The sequence below is a fragment of the Delphinapterus leucas genome, chromosome 5, assembly GCF_059928025.1.
Source record: "Delphinapterus leucas isolate spDelLeu-1000000601 "Yukka" chromosome 5, BTC_Dleu_Yukka2, whole genome shotgun sequence".
Lineage (NCBI taxonomy): Eukaryota > Metazoa > Chordata > Mammalia > Artiodactyla > Monodontidae > Delphinapterus > Delphinapterus leucas.
The window spans coordinates 102,105,633-102,110,918 of NC_143133.1; the positions used below are offsets into that span (position 1 = coordinate 102,105,633).

Sequence of the window (5,286 nt, forward strand, 5' to 3'; positions counted from 1 at the left end):
CCATATTTCCCCTTTTTATAAGGATGCAAGTCATATGGGATTAAGGCCCACACTAATAACCTTGTTTTAAATTGATTACTCTGTAAAGACCCTATATCCAAACAAAGGCACATTCTGAGGTACTGAGAGTTAGAATGCCAACATATATTTTTGAGAGGGGACACAACTGGACTCATAACAGTATGATTCCGACTATTGTGCATTTAGTGCCAGAAATGAGGCTCTGGCATTTAACCATTAACTGCTTCAAATTCTTTCTACTCTTTGGTTCACATCTCTGCTTCTTGGGAGACAAAAATGGTGTGATTTTTTTTTTTTTTACATCTTTATTGGAGTATAATTGCTTTACAATGGTGTGCCAGTTTCTGCTTTATAACAAAGTGAATCAGTTATACACATACATATGTTCCCATATCTCTTCCCTCTTGCATCTCCCTCCCTCCCACTCTCCCTATCCCACCCCTCCAGGTGGTCACAAAGCACCGACCTGATCTCCCTCTGCTATGCGACTGCTTCCCACTAGCTATCGACCTTACGTTTGGTAGTGTATATATGTCCATGACTCTCTCTCGCTTTGTCACAGCTTACCCTTCCCCCTCCCCATATCCTCAAGTCCATTCTCTAGTAGGTCTGTGCCTTTATTCCTGTCTTATCCCTAGGTTCTTCATGACATTTTTTTCCCTTAAATTCCATATATATGTGTTAGCATACGGTATTTGTCTTTCTCTTTCTGACTTACTTCACTCTGTATGACAGACTCTAGGTCTATCAACCTCATTACAAATAGCTCAATTTCATTTCCTTTTATGGCTAATATTCCATTGTATATATGTGCCACATCTCCTTATCCATTCATCCGATTATGGACACTTAGGTTGCTTCCATGTCCTGGCTATTGTAAATAGAGCTGCAATGAACATTTTGGTACATGACTCTTTGAATTATGGTTTTCTCAGGGTATATGCCCAGTAGTGGGATTGCTGGGTCATATGGTAGTCCTATTTTTAGTTTTTTAAGGAACCTCCATACTGTTCTCCATAGTGGCTCTATCAATTTACATTCCCACCAACAGTGCACACCCTCTCCAGCATTTATTGTTTGTAGATTTTTTGATGATGGCCATTCTGACCGGTGTGAGATGATATCTCATTGTAGTTTTGACTTGCAATTCTCTAATGATTAAAGATGTTGAGCATTCTTTCATGTGTTTGTTGGCAATCTGTATATCTTCTTTGGAGAAATGTCTATTTAGGTTTGCTGCCCATTTTTGGATTGGGCTTTTTGTTTTTTTGTTATTGAGCTGCATGAGCTGCTTGTAAATCTTGGAGATTAATCCTTTGTCAGTTGTTTCATTTGCAAATATTTTCTCCCATTCTGAGGGTTGTCTTTTGGTCTTGTTTATGGTTTCCTTTGCTGTACAAAAGCTCTTAAGTTTCACTAGGTCCCATTTGTTTATTTTTATTTCCATTTCTCTAGAAGGTGGGTCAAAAAGGATCTTGCTGTTATTTATGTCATAGGGTTTTCTGCCTATGTTTTCCTCTAAGAGTTTGACAGTGTCTGGCCTTACGTTTAGGTCTTTAATCCATTTTGAGTTTATTTTTGAGTATGGTGTTAGGGAGTGTTCTAATTTCATACTTTTACATGTACCTGTCCAGTTTTACAAGCGCCACTTATTGAAGAGGCTGTCTTTTCTCCATTGTATATTCTTGCCTCCTTTATCAAAGATAAGGTGACGATATGTGTGTGGGATTATTTCTGGGCTTTCTGTCCTGTTCCATTGATCTATATTTCTGTTTTTGTGCCAGTACTACATTGTCTTGATTACTGTAGCTTTGTAGTATAGTCTGAAGTCAGGGAGCCTGATTCCTCCAGCTCCATTTTTCATTCTCAAGATTGCTGTAGAGGAGTCGGAGGAGGGGAGGAGGTGGCGGTGTCGACTCTAGATCGCTCCTCTCAGGGACTGACCGACCTGCGGAGTGAAGATGTCACTCCACACTGCTCTTCCTCCCGCCACAAAGCCGTCCCTTCTGGCTATGTCTCAGAGCAGGCATCGTGCCATGGCTCCGTCGCTGGAGTGTGAGGACAGTGGGACCTTCAGTTTGGGGAAGATGATCACAGCTAAGCCAGGGAAAACACCAATTCAGGTATTACATGTATACGGCATGAAGACCAAGAATATCCCAGTTTATGAATGTGAAAGATCCAATGTGCAAATACACGTGCCCACTTTCACCTTCAGAGTAACTGTTGGTGACATAACCTGCACAGGTGAAGGTACAAGTGAGAAGCTGGCAAAACATAGAGCTTCAGAGGCTGCCATAAACATTTTGAAAGCCAGTGCAAGTATTTTCTTTGCAGTTCCTGATCCCTTAATGCCTGACCCTTCCAAGCAACCAAAGAACCAGCTTAATCCTATTGGTTCATTACAGGAATTGGCTATTCATCATGGCTGGAGACTTCCTGAATATACCCTTTCCCAGGAGGGAGGACCTGCTTATAAGAGAGAATATACCACAATTTGCAGGCTAGAGTCATTCATGGAAACTGGAAAGGCGGCATCAAAGAAACAAGCCAAGAGAAATGCTACTGAGAAATTTCTTGCCAAATTCAGTAATATCTCTCCAGAGAACCACATTTCTTTGACAAATGTGGTAGGCCATTCTTTAGGTTATACTTGGCATTCCTTGAGGAATTATCCTTGTGAAAAGATCAACTTACTGAAAAGAAGCCTCCTCAGTATTCCAAATACAGATTACATCCAGCTGCTTAGTGAAATTGCAAAGGAGCAAGGTTTTAATATAACACATTTGGATATAGAGGAACTGAGTGCCAACGGACAGTATCAATGTCTCGCTGAATTGTCCACCAGTCCCATCACAGTCTGTCATGGCTCGGGGATCTCCTGTGGCAGTGTGCAGAGTGATGCAGCTCACAATGCTCTGCAGTATTTAAAGATAATAGCAGAAAGAAAGTAAACGTGGAACAATGTAGAAAACCCTTCAGTAGCACATAAGAAGTTCCCCTTTCTCCCCTTTCCAAGTAAAACATTTACTATAATGTTTGAGTTTGTGTGTTGGTTCTAAATCTCTTCATAGATTCCATCAACACTCCAGATTTAATTATCTCCTGGTAGTTGTTATTAAGATGTTTTTAATGGCTTTGACTTTGTATTGGTATATTGTATTTATAAACTTTGTACCATAGCAGAGGGTAGCACCCATTTTACAATGCCATGCACATAGAAGGAAAAGACTGCATGATTGTTGTTGTTGATGAGGAGGAGGATAAAATAAAACTGCTAACAACAGTCTTTCTTACTGGTGCTTAACCTCTTCCTTGTACAAGGCTTTGTAAAGGAATTTCGAAGGAAGCCCCTTAGAATTAGTGTTGAGGAATGCACTAACAGGTTTTAATTGAATGTGATTGTTAAATTTCAGGGAACATGATTGGTATGCTGTGTATTTGAATCCATGTAATAAAGAACTATTGTTATAAAAAAAAAGATTGCTTTAGCTATTAGTGGTCTTTTGTGTTTCCATACAAATTGTGAAATTTTTTGTTCTAGTCCTGTGAAAAATGCCCGTGATAGTTTGATAGGGATTGCATTGAATCTGTAGATTGCTTTGGGTAGTAGAGTCATTTTCACAATGTTGAATCTTCCAATACAAGAACATGGTATATCTCTCCATCTATTTGTATCATCTTTAATTTCTTTCATCAGTGTCATAATTTTCTGCATACAAGTCTTTTTTCTCCTTAGGTAGGTTTATTCCTAGATATTTTATTCTTTTTGTAGCAATGGTAAATGGGAGAGTTTTCTTAATTTCACCTTCAGATTTTTCATCATTAGTGTACAGGAATGCCAGAGATTTCTGTGCATTAATTTTTATCCTGCTAATTTACCAAATTCATTGATTAGCTCTAGTAGTTTTCTGGTAGCATCTTTAGGATTCTCTGTGTAGAGTATCATGTCATCTGCAAACAATGAAAGCTTTACTTCTGCTTTTCTGATTTGGATTCCTTTTATTTCCTTTTCTCTCGGATTGCTGTGGCTAAAACGTCCAAGACTATGTTGAATAATGGTGGTGATAGGGGGCAACCTTGTCTTCTTCCTGATCTTAGTGGAAATGGTTTCAGTTCTTCACCATTGAGGATGATGTTGACTGTGGGCTTGTCATATGTGGCCTTTATTATGTTGAGGAATGTTCCCTCTATGCCTACTTTCTGGAGGGTTTTTATCATAAATGGGTGTTGAATATTGTCAAAAGCTTTCAATGCATCTATTGAGATGATCATATGGTTTTTCTCCTTCAGTTTGTTAATATGGTGTATCACATTGATTGATCTGCATATATTGAAGAATCCTTGCATTTTTGGAATAAGCCCCACATGATCATGATGTATGATCCTTTTAATGTCCTGTTGGATTCTGCTTGCTAGTATTTTGTTGAGGAATTTTGCATCTATGTTCATCAGTGATATTGGCCTGTAGTTTACTTTTTTTGTGGCATCTTTGTATGGTTTTGGTATCAGGGTGATGGTGGCCTCGTAGAATGAGTTTGGGAGTGTTCCTCCCTCTGCTATATCTTGGAAGAATTTGAGAAGGATCGGTGTTAGCTCTTCTCTAAATGTTTATAGAATTCGCCTGTGAAGCCATCTGGTCCTGGGCTTTTGTTTGTTGGAAGATTTTTAATCACAGTTTCAATTTCAGTGCTTGTGATTGGTCTGTTCATATTTTCTATTTCTTCCTGGTTCAGTCTCGGCAGGTTGTACATTTCTAAAAATTTGTCCATTTCTTCCAGGTTGTCCATTTTATTGGCATAGTAATCTCTTGTAGTAATCTCTCATGATCCTTTGTATTTCTGCAGTGTCAGTTGTTACTTCTCCTTTCTAATTCTATTGGTTTGAGTCTTCTTCCATTTTTTCTTGATGTGTCTGGCTAATGGTTTATAAATTTTGTTTATCTTCTCAAAGAACCAGCTTTTAGTTTTATTAGTCTTTGCTATCATTTCCTTCATTTCTTTTTCATTTATTTCTCATCTGATTTTTATGATTTCTTTCCTTCTGCTAACTTTGAGGTTTTTTCGTTCATCTTTCTCTAATTGCTTTAGGTGCAAGGTTAGGTAGTTTATTTGAGATGTTTCCTGTTTCTTAAGGTAGGATTCTATTGCTATAAATTTCCCTCTTAGAACTGCTTTTGCTGCATCCCATAGGTTTTGGGTCGTCATGTCATCATTGTCATTTGTTTCTAAGTATTTTTTTATTTCCTCTTTGATTTCTTCAGTG

At 38.3% G+C, this 5,286-nt stretch overlaps 1 pseudogene; it reads left to right on the forward strand.

Annotated features, from left to right (window-relative positions):
• Positions 1 to 1,386: 1,386 nt before the first annotated feature.
• LOC111168098 (interferon-inducible double-stranded RNA-dependent protein kinase activator A pseudogene) lies at positions 1,387 to 5,072 on the forward strand (annotated as a pseudogene).
• Positions 5,073 to 5,286: the final 214 nt, after the last annotated feature.